The following is a 12,675-nucleotide window of genomic DNA, read 5'->3' on the forward strand; positions in this document are numbered from 1 at the left end:
CATTGACAAACATCAGTAACAAACAGAACCAGCAGAAGCAGATGTATTTTTGCATTGTGAGATGTTCAGAAGCTGTCAGCTCTGAGAGAAGGAGAATACAGAGCATGACTGCCTTTTAGGCATTCACTGGGGAGAGATAAAACATCCATGAGAGAAAATGAATAAAAACACTTTGATTTTGACACAAAGACGCCGATGTTATAAATCCATTACTCAACTAGAGACATATCTAAATACAAAACTGTAATGTTTCTGATGCAGAATTTACAGTTTATAAAAATAAAATAACTGTGAAATAAGTTGTTTTTGATAACTGAATGAATGTACTTCAGTAAATTTCAATGCAAACAATGAAGATAATATATTTTTATTCATACGTACGTATGAATAAACGTATTCATGCCTTTTTAACCATTTCAGTAATAATCCATTGTGGGTTTTATGAACATGATTATAACCCAGCTGAGACACTGACCCTGGATAGATGATGACAAGCAATGAAAGGCTTAATTTCGTGTCCACTTTACACTGTTTCCTACTCTCGCCATAATAACAGAGCAACCATGAACAACTTGGATGCAATTTCACATTCAGCAAAGCACATTAACAACGATTCTTTATGAACAGTTCAGTTCCATATGTAGACTAAATGTCCATTCACGGCAGGCGCATGGTCAGCCGAAGACGTTGAGCAGTCGAGGCAAATTGGCCTATGCCTCTGTGCCACACAACCATACCAAATCTACTTAGGATAAAATGAACACTTGCTTCCCCTGCCAAACGAGTGAATCCATAAATGGGTGCATTTGCGCGGCAAACCCTGAGAATTGCAGACCTTCACAAAGCCACTCGTCCAAAATGGCCTTAATGTGGAGTCTAAAAGGCAGCCATTTCTCCCAATAAGCATACTGGGATGTGACGTTCAGCCAAACAATACAGGGACAGGGAGGGGAAATGGAGCTGTAGGACACTGAAGAGCATTCACTCATTTTATCTCCCAGCTCATGTGGACAGAATGGTGTGATACTGTTCAACAAATTGGACATACAGATCAAACAGATGAACAACTCCCTTCGCCCTAGATGAACAACTCCCTTCTCCCTAGATGAACAACTCCCTTCTCCCTAGATGAACAACTCCCTTCTCCCTAGATAAACAACTCCCTTCTCCCTAGATGAACAACTCCCTTCTCCCTAGATGAACAACTCCCTTCTCCCTAGATGAACAACTCCCTTCTCCCTAGATAAACAACTCCCTTCTCCCTAGACGAACAACTCCCTTCTCCCTCCTTGATTTCTCTAAAGGTCCCTCTGTTTGCTCTGAACTAAACTACTGTAAGTACCTGTGAAAGGAGCTCAATTCCTCAACCATGTGATGCTGATGGTGTGGGATTATAATGGCCTTTCACAATGTCAATGACCTTGTTTGACATCAGCTCACTGAGAGGAAAGACAAGAAAATAATAAAGGAAATGGCGCCATACTGTTACAGTGTAATACAAGCTGCCTGCTTTTACACATTATGTGTCCTACGGACACAAAAACCTTAATGTGTCATTTTGCGCATTTGAGCAATATAACCTATACCTGTGAGCATCTGACACAATTAGAAAGGAGGGTATATTTTCCTCCTCTGGTACAGATCTAGTAGAACGTTTTCCAAACTTAACAGGCCAGGCGTCGCGTAGAGGCAAGTCACAGCCGTGCGCCCTTCTTCAGGAGAAGCTGTTGCTGTGTGTGGTGCGTGTGTGTGTCTGTGTGGGTGTGAGTGCGTGTGTATTTGGTGTGTGTGTCTGTGTGGGTGTACGTGCGTGTGCACGTGTTTGTGGTACGTGTGTGTGTCTGTTTGGGTGTGAGTGCACATGCGTGTGGCATGCGTGTGTTGTGTGTGTGTGTGTGTGTCTGTGTGGGAGTAAGTGCGTGTGCATGTGTGTGTGGTGCGTGTGTCTGTGTGGGTGTGAGTGTGCGTGTGCGTGTGCGTGTGTGTGTGTGTGTGTGTGTGTGTGTGTGTGTGTGTGTGTGTGTGTGTGTGTGTGTGTGTGTGTGTGTGTGTGTGTGTGTGTGTGTGTGTGTGTGTCATGCTGTATGAGGGCATTAACCTGCAGAACCAATGCTACGGCAACACTGAAAGCTCCAGAAGGAAAGAAAAGGAGGACAAGATTGTCACAGTGTGTTTGTTCTGTCTTCATCCCCTGTCTCAGCTGCCAGGGCCTGCCGGAGAGGAGCTGTTTAGTCAGGGTACCATCCACCTATACCACCAGGCTCTCAGGTAATCAGAGACAACCACGACACGACACCAGGAATGCCTTCCAAATGGCACCCATTTCCCTTTATAGTGTACTACTTTTGACCAGAGTCCTATAGACCTTGGTCAAAAGTAGTGCGCTTACATAGGGAATAGGGTGCCATTTGAGACGTAGCCCGGCTGTCGCATTAGGAGGACAGAGAATAAAAGCTACTGCTACCCTGTTTTTCGGACTTTACTCTCTCTGATACCTACTTTACTGCTGTAATACCTTCACATTCACACAGTTGAAAACTCAACATTACAGTGCATCTTTGCATTGGGTGTTTGGATACTCTTCTTGCATGCCACACATACAGTAACAGTTAAAAGTTTTGACACACCTACTCATTCAAGGGTTTTTCTTTATTTGTACTATTTTCTACAATGTAGAATAATAGTGAAGACATCAAAACTATAAAATAACACATGGAAACATGTATTAACCAAAAAAGTGTTCAACAAATCCAAATATATTTGAGGTTTGAGACTCTTCAAAGTAGCCACGCTTTGCGTTGATGACAGCTTTGCACACTCTTGGCATTCTCTCAACCAGCTTCACCTGGAATTATTTTCCAACAGCCTGGAAGGAGTTTCCACATACGCTGAGAACTTGTTGGCTGCTTTTCCTTCCCTCTGTGGTCCAACTCATCCCAAACCATCTCGTTTGTCTTACACACAGGCTAAGGTCAGGTGTTAAGGGTTAAGGTCAGGTGATTGTGGAGGCCAGGTCATCTGATGCAGCACTCCACCACTCTCATTCTTGGTCAAATAGTCCTTACACAGCCTGGAGGTGTGTTGGAATGTTGTCCTGTTTAAAAACAAATGATAGTCCCACTAAATGCAAATCAGATGGGATGGCGTATATGCTGTGGTAGCTGGTTAAGTGTGCCTTGAATTCTAATTAAGTCAAAGACAGTGCCACCAGCAAAGCACCACTACACCATCACACTTCCTCCTCCATGCTTCATGGTGGGAAACACACATGCGGAGATCATCCGTTCACCTACTCTGCGTCTCACAAAGACACGGTGGTTAGAACCAAAAATCTCAAATTCAGACCAAAGTACAAATTCCCACCGGTCTAATGTCCATTGCTCGAGTTTCTTGGCCGAGCAAGTCTCTTCTTATTTTTGGTGTCCTTTAGTTGTAGTTTCTTTGCAGCAATTCGATCATGATGGCCTGATTCATGTTGTCTACTCTGAACAGTTGATGTTGAGATGTGTCTGTTACTTGAACTCTGTGAAGCATTTAGTTGTGCTCCAATTTCTGAGGCTGGTAACTCCAAAGAACATATCTTCTGGCTGACATTCATGTCTTAAAGTAATGATGGACTGTCGTTTCTCTGTGCTTAGTTGAGCTGTTCTTGCCGTAATATAGACTTGGTCTTTTACCAAATAGTGCTATCTTCTGTATACCACCCCTACCTTGTCACAACACTGATTGGCTCATTAAGAAGGAAAGAAATTCCACAAATGAACTTTTAACAATGGCACACCAGTTAATTGAAATGCATTCCAGGTTACCTCATGAAGCTGGGTGAGAGAATGCCATGAGTGCAAGGCAAAGAGTGGCTACTTTTTTGTTACTACATGTTTCCATATGTGTTTTTTCATAGTTTTGATGTCTTCACTATTATTCTACAATCTAGAACATAGTAATAATAAAGAAAAACACTGGAATGAATAGGTGTGTACAAACATGTATCTGATTACCTTAATGTGGTTCTGCTGTGCTTTTAATAATGTTGGGACACTAATGCCGCTGATAAACAAGAACACTTGGATAAATGCACTAGCTCCTTTTCTTTTTGGAGAACTCTTAGGGCCTAAACACCTGAGGGACGGAGAGAGATGTGCATGTCGGTTTAGGAGTAGAGCAAGTTCAATTTGTGTGACTAAAGTGGTTATGCCACTGGCCCCAAAGGGAACAGTTCGGTTTTCACTGTGCTTTTATTTCAACCTAAATGTTTTCGTGCAATTACAAACTCCAGAAATGTTTTTAAACATCAGGGTTTGTGAAAATGGGGAATTGTGAGTGATGTTGAGTGAGTCTGGGTAATTGAAACGTGCAAAACGTAAAATGTCTGCCAGGTCTGCAAGCAGAGTGTTTGCATTGCATCCACACTGGCGAAGAAGATTATACGCCACCTACATACTGTACATACAGGAACATATCAAGTGCCATTGGAGTCACCCGATCATATGCTACTTAAAACCTATGTACGATGACAACACTATACCTCTCCATTACGTGCTGGCATCATCCTTTCCACCCTGGGCGGTCAATTTGCAAATACTTTGTAAAGTATGGATCTGTCCAATCCCCTCCCAAAAAAAAGCATAAGGAACCCATGTCAAAGACGCAAAGATGAAGTGAGCCAACTATTGTGTTGATATCCAATACCACATTTATTTAGGCTTCCTTATGTGTCTGCTCACAAAGAAGACCTTAACGTGATCAGAAATCATGGCGTGGGGTGGAGGAAGGAAGATGGAAGAAGGGAAGTCAACAGAATAAAGAAATGACCTGAGGACACAGTAGTCTAAATGGGGAAAGGAAAACACACACATCTCTAACTGACCACTCATGCTCCATCAGAATCATATTTTTTCCACTTCATGCTTGGATCACCAAAGAACATTTTCCCCTTCTGTAAGCAAAACACATATTTGCACAGAAAATTACAAATACAAGGAGAAGTGAGCTTTACACTCAATGCTTCGGACATCGCGGCTTCTCTTCTTCCAAACGGCAGGAGCAAAACAACAGCCTTTACATCTAGTTACGGACCGAGTGCACTTCAGCATGGATAAGTGGTTTTAGAGGGGGTTAGGATGGGGGGAGGAGACAGGGAGTTCAGATCCATCTTGACATTTCTAGCGCCACAATTTTCGTAGGATGGGGAACTCTAGGACAGATGTGAATACCTCCAGAGACAAGGCTTAAGCAAATACATTTTGGAATTCAAACCAAAGGGTGTCACGAATGCATTTTCCTGAACACAACCGCTTCGGGAAGCCTTCTTGAAATGTTTTTTGATGTTTATAGGTTATAATATGGCCTTCCTGTAGAACATTGTGAAACACCGCTGGAACACATGGAATAGGAATGGAATCCCATCTGACGCGCCTATATTCCAGCTCCATTTATAAATAGCTTAGTAAATGTTCCGCTCTTTCCCACTCCACAATGCTATTACTGAGGAGCATTATGAGGAGAGACGTTTCCCTCCGTCTCCTGCGAGCACAGACGGGGGAATTAAAGTTTTATTTGTGTAGGAATGGCATCTGATGTGGATGGCCTGTGATAAAATAAATCCAGACTTGAGAAATGTCCTCCACACTGAATGAATGCACCATAAGAGAAACTTGCTCATTTAGCTTTAGACACCCATGTCTGAAACGCTTGACGAAACATCTGCCCTTAACTCCACGTCAGCTATTGTTTATCTATTACAAACAGACAGTTGACATTGAGAAATGCATCTACTATACTTCTGCAGATTCTCTCTGTAAATGCCTTGGACGAGTGAGCAGTCAGTGAGAAAAGGTCATTCAGCTTATTACTGTTCATTCAGCTAAAGGTGATTCCATGCTGCTGACATCTAATATCATTTCCTCTCCGATCTCTGACTGCTCCAGAATCATTTTCAAATTGGAGCTTATCTTCAAACTTTACGTGCTGTACATTATGCCAAATCGAACCCTAACACTGACATCGAGTAGCTGGTTTGTATTTTGGTGCTAATGCCAAACGTGATGGTAAATTCATCATACCACATACAATAGCCAATAAGCACTGTAAAACTGAGACATTACAACCCTTCCCTTACCTTATAACAGGCCCTGATATTGGCAATGAATCATAACATATTTTATGACATTTTTAAGTGGATGTAAGGCCTGAAAATGTACCTGTGTTTTATTTACAATCTGAAGTGGGACTCCTCCCCTACTCAGATAGAAAAGGCAGTTTACAAACAGTTGTTGGCTTTCTAGGCATTCATGGAATCCATGTTATCTGGGTTACTACAAAATCATGTGACATACCAGGGATAAGTCATGGCAAGGTGAAGAGTGGAGGAGAATGGAGGAGAGGCTAAAAACACCAGAGAAGAAGAAACACCTCAGGAAATGGGAAATAAAGGTCAACACATTGACACTGTTAGACTTTAGACTGTGCTATTTTACAACATGTCTACATCATTTCTAATATAAGTGTAGTGGTGTTGTACATATGTATTTTTTTTTTTACATTTTCTCTCTGCATTGTTGGGAAGGGCCATAAGTAAGCATTTCACAGTTAGTCTACAACTGTTGTTTACAAAGCATGTGACAAATAACATTTGAATGCAGTTGTACATATCGTAATATTTTAGTACATCTTTTCTATTTGTTCGTTTTGGACTATGGACTATGCTCTTTACAAATGTCTGAACGAGATTTGTATAATATACTGTACCTTTATATTTGTCATCTACATAAATGTATAACATATATTTCATTTTTGTCTATGTACATAGCTCTCCAATTATGTGAACACAAAATGCACATTTCTCCCATACAGCCAAACAGTGTTGTCATCAGTGTAACCGATGTTCTTCTAAATGAAAGTTAGTTGTGATGTTGACACAGCTGCTGTGGGTATGAAGCACAACAGCACAGCCAGCCTAGTCTGTTCCATCATCTCTTCCCTACTCTAATGAATACTGAGACGCTCCACTGGCCAGGAGAGGAGAGGAGAGGGGAGGGTGTGTGACACATCTGTCCACAACGCTAATGATCATCCTAATTGAATCCTACTAAATTAGCCACCTTGTATGCCTGCCTGATGGATCCTTCGCACGTTCCCAGATCTGCCACCAGAAATACTGAGCTGGTCGCTTTCAGAGGTTGCATTCCAAACAGCACCCTATTCCCATAGGGCTCTGGTCAAAAGTAGTGCAGTATGTAGGGAATAGGGTGTATTTGGAACTCCATCAGAGCCCTCCTCCCTGGTTGGCTGAAGAGCAAAAACATTTCCCCCCCACAGGCTCCTCTGGCCATGTTGGCATCCCGATATAGGTTAAGGAAGAAGCCTCTCATGGTTATGAGAGCGAGCAGGCCTAGTGTAATTTAAATTCAGATGACATTTACTGTCTGAGAGTATTAGAGCCAGGGCATCCTACTGCTGCTTGGTCTTACTCAGCATCAGCAGGCCCGGGGCTCTGGAGAAAGGAAGAAGATGCTCTGCTAGATCTCTGTTTACTGTAGCTACTCCTCCAAGATGGACCTGAGTCTATGGTGGTGCAGAGGAGATCTAGAGCCGTATGCCCTCATCCAGTTCCACCACTAACCCCCAAACCTCTTATCCCCCTAAACCCCTAACCCCCCAGCCTAGAGGTTGCCGTGCCAACATGGAGGGAGATAGCCTGGTAGAATGTCATGTATACAGGTTGTGTGCATCCCAAAAAAATACCCTATTCCCTATATAGAGTGCTATTTTTGACCAGGGCCCCATAAAAAGTTGTGCACTACAAAGGAAATAGAGTGTCATTTGGGACACAGACCGTTGTACCCTCAGAGCCACGTCAGACACCTTCAGACTGCATTCCAGAGGATGTGCCCCCCTCTCCCTTCCTCTCAACCTGCCGTGCCATAACAGAGAAAGGCCCCCGACTTGCTTTTTATAAATAGCCAGGACCCGGGTGTCGCTAGAAAATATAGGTTAGGCTAGGCTGGCAGCACCAGGGGAAGAGATGGTGTGCTGTAAAATCTTTGTTTATTTCGCAGAAGTTCTGGAATTCATCACATCTGAGCCTATGAGGAAGGAACCACTGTTTGAGAGTGTATAGGGATATGTGTGTGTGTGTGTGTGTGTGTGTGTGTGTGTGTGTGTGTGTGTGTGTGTGTGTGTGTGTGTGTGAGGTATGTGATATCTGCTGTTTAATGTGTGTGCATGTGCATTTAACTGTTGAGTTAGACTTAGTTGGACAAGGTTTAAGCTCAACGAGGCTCCTAGCAATGACACGACCTTGGATGACTAACACAAACCCAATCATCAGCCATCAGATGGGATCAGAGGGCTAGCAACCTGGGGGACAATCAGAACCTGCATAACATGTAACAAAGAAGAATTAGGCTGCTTAATTGTGTATGGCTAATGCACTGGAGAGTACAGCTATATACGTATATGGGGATATCCTTATGTTTTCCTGCAATCAGCGAAATTATTTCAAAGTAGAAAACGTATATGCAAATAGGTAAATAAAAATATATTTATAACATTTTAAAGGCCCAGTGCAGTCAAAATTATGTTTTTCTTGTGTATTGTATCATATATATTGGGGCAGCAGGGTAGCCTAGTGGTTACAGCATTGGACTAGTAACCGAAAGGTTGCAAGTTCAAATCCCTGAGCTGACAAGGTACAAATCTGTCATTCTGCCCCTGAACAGGCAGTTAACCCACTGTTCCTAGGCTGTCATTGAAAATAAGAATTTGTTCTTAACTGACTTGCCTAGTTAAATTTAAAAAATAATATTGTACAACAGCTGATGAAACTACCACTGTAAAAGTCAGAACATTTTTAATCAGTGTTATTTTCTGATAGTTGCTGGTTGAAAATACAATCCACACAGGACCTTCTAATCAGCCTGTTTGCATGGGTGGCTGGGGACATCACCTGGTGGTAAATTGGTTAATAGAGCATAGTCCAAACCTCTCTGCCAATAACAGCTAGTTTTACATTTTCCCCTCTCCACTCAGACCACTCCCAGACAGTCCTAGCAAAATTCTTGCTTGAGAAATATTGTTTTGCTAAAAATACATTTTTGTCAATTTTAATAGAAAACTATTACAATAAGGTATTTTATTGTTACACAGAGATTATTTATATCAATATAACATTACTACTGACCAATTCTAAAAGGCCAAGTGCAATAAACATATGATTTTTCCTTTGTTTCGTATCATATTGTACCACAGCTAATGAAACTAACACTGTAATAGTGTGAAAAAATGTGATAATTGTTATTTCCTAATAGTTGCTGTTTGAAAATACAATCAACACAGGACCTTCTAATCAGCGGGTTTTGCATGGGTGGAGTTTTGGCTTGCCTGGTGACATCACCAGGCGGTATTAGTAAACCAATAACAAATATCTCTGCCAATAAGAGCTAGTTTTCAGATTACATATCCCTCCCATTATGCCCGTCCACCGCTTTGGTGCCATTCCTCTCCCCAATAAGCCCACTCACAGACAGTCCTAGCAAAATTATTTATTTAGAAATTGTTTTTTTTTTGCAAAAATGTTGACCATTTTAATGGACAACTATTACAGTAAGGTTAATTCTTAATAAGGTAAGGTTAATACTTAATTGTTACCTGGAGATTTGATATTGAGATAAAAGCGACTGCATTTGGCCTTTAACTCGTTTAGTATTTGGAACTGAATTTATAAAGAACTGAGATTCAACTTTAATTTGAAAAAAGGTTGTGATTATTGCAAGAATAATATCAGGCACTGCATGTTAGCCCATACACCCCATTTTAAATGGAGGATTAAACTATGCTGAGTATAACCTAGTCTTTAGCAGCATAGGCTGGAGCTGTGACAGGTCCCTGAGAAACATACACAGACTGCTTGCAACACATGTCATATATCATAGCTTCAATCTGTACCCCCAGTCCACTACAACCTGCAAGCTACAAATGTGCACTTCTCTTGCCATTTCTGCAAAAAGGGGAGACAGGGGAGAAGTGCGATAAGGGAGGTTGTGATCTGAAAGCCAAATAGCTCTGCATTTATTCTATTTATCTACAACTTCCCAACCTTAAAATATAAACTACTACATTATGTAATTCAAAAACATTGTATTACAATATCCCCCTGTCGTGTCTTTGGCTATGCCGGATTAAGTGATATGACTATTCTATGCTATTCTATAAAATAATTTCTCCGTAATTAATATCACCTGATTGAGCTAATCATGTAAATTTAATTAACTAGAGAGTCGGGCACCACAAAATAATATTTATAGAGCTGTTATCGTCTGTATAAACTCTTAAAGACCTAGTAATATTTTACATCAATATCAATCAATATCAATCGTCATCTTAATTCAGTCTCATCTGAAAGTTGTAAATTCTTTTATCTGCACGAACCCTGGCTAACAAGTTGAATCAGCAATACAAAATTGGATTTAATTATTTATTTACTAAATACCTAACTAATCACACAGAATTACACATACACACAATTAATCATAACTTGATTACAAATTATGTCATAAAGGAAAACGTCCCTAGCGGGCGGAACCGATATGACAACTTGTTACACAAAAGAAAAGGGGCTGGGTTTGAGTGAAAGAGCGGGAAGACTGAGGAACAAAGGGAAGAAGCTGTGCTATCGTAAATACAGTATCTTATGTATTCTAAATTACCGCCCATTTGGAAAAGGAAAATGCAATAAATATTTACTCTGAGCTGCGCTTCGGTAGGTTGGTGGTAGATGGAAGGCCGTGTTGCCCAACCGAGTCCTTTGAAGAATGTCTCTGGTGGTCAATTGGATACGTTGTAGTAACGTTGTTGTGTGGTAGACGGGACTACTCTGTCTGTTCCTTCCTAACCTGCGTTTGCAGCTGCGGTTGTATTTATGACTGTCATAAACCTACCCCCCAGGCCAATGTCATGACACCCCATCTGAATACTCAGGAGCACTTTGAACAACAGAAATATATAATATCAAAACCAGGGGTCCTCTGATTCTCAAAACATGGCTGCCAACAAAACAGTCCTCTAAGTACTGTTTGTTGGGCAAATATAAATTCACAAATATGAATACTGCAAGTTACAATATCAAATAAAATGTTATTTATCACATGCACCAAATACAACGGGTGTAGACTTAACCGTGATATGCTTGCTTACGAGCCCTTCTCAACGATGCAGAGTTAAAAAATAATAGAAAAAGAAAACTAGTAACACAAGAGGAATAAAATACACAATAATTGAGCTATATACAGGAAGTACCAGTACCAGATCAATGTGCAGGAGTATGAAAACTAGTAACACAAGAGGAATAAAATACACAATAATTGAGTATCAATGTGCAGGAGTATGAGGTATTTGAAGGCAGGGTAAACTGACTAGACATCAGGATAGATAATAATAAGACTAAAATAAAGAACAGAGTAGCGTAAAGGTGTGTGTGTGTGTGTGTGTGTGTGTGTGTGTGTGTGTGTGAGTGTGTGTGTGTGTGTGTGTGTGTGTGAGTGAGTGAGTGAGTGAGTGAGTGAGTGAGTGAGTGAGTGAGTGAGTGAGTGAGTGAGTGAGTGAGTGAGTGAGTGAGTGAGTGAGTGAGTGAGTGAGTGAGTGAGTGAGTGAGTGAGTGAGTGAGTGAGTGAGTGAGTGTATTTGTGTTTGGTGCCATTAGGCGATAGGACGCCATTTGGGATTTATCCCTCACCTCATCCCCTCATGGTTCTTTGGCTAGACAGTTGGGCAGTGTTCAGGGAAGTTCTCCTCGGTCCTATTGTTTCAGTAGTGGAGAGCGAGAAGAGCTTTGGGTGGAAGAACAGCTGTCATGGGTGAATACCGAAGCAGCCTTAATACGCTAACATGCTAACATGGCAAAGCCAATTCCCACAATGCAATGCCTCATTTATTTCTGAACAGGAGAGTTTTTTAGACCACCACACAAAATATGAATTCAAATTTGCATTTATAATAAATGTAAGTAATGAAGTGAACCCCACCCTGGTGATGTGTGCAAAATGTATTTTAATTGCTCTCTTGAATCAAACATAAATCAAATCGGTCCAGCTGTCCAACATCATGCTTTTTGTACTTAAAGAGCTACTTACTTTTTCTGCAAAATGTTCATTTTTGGAGATAGACAGGGGGTTGAGAGAGAGAGAGAGAGAGAGAGAGAGAGAGAGAGAGAGAGAGAGAGAGAGAGAGAGAGAGAGAGAGGCAGTATGCACAGGATACAGAATGAGATTGTAGTGCAACAAAAAAATATGGCCTTTTTACCAACAGCCCTGTTGTTGCAAAATCAAGTGAAGTTAGGATAAAAATGTCTGCTAAGTGGCATATATCATATTTAGTCTTCTCCTATCTTCTCCTGTCTTCTATACAATCCTGGTTTCGTCCAAAATGGCACTCTGTTCCCTTTATTGTGCTCTACTTTTAACAGAGCACTGTACAACAGTAGTGCACTATATAGGGAATATGGTGCCATTTGGGACGCATAACCTGTCTCCTCTCAGACTAAGTGTTATGGTGGCCATATAAAGTTACTATTTTTTATTTTAAGAAAAAGTTTGAGCATCATGATGAGATGAACACATGACAGGAAGCCATTATTCCTGGATGATTTGAATCTAGTGTTCTCTTCCTTCACAGAGGGAG

The sequence above is a fragment of the Oncorhynchus tshawytscha genome, linkage group LG05 (assembly GCF_018296145.1).
Source record: "Oncorhynchus tshawytscha isolate Ot180627B linkage group LG05, Otsh_v2.0, whole genome shotgun sequence".
Classification (NCBI taxonomy): Eukaryota; Metazoa; Chordata; class Actinopteri; order Salmoniformes; family Salmonidae; genus Oncorhynchus; species Oncorhynchus tshawytscha.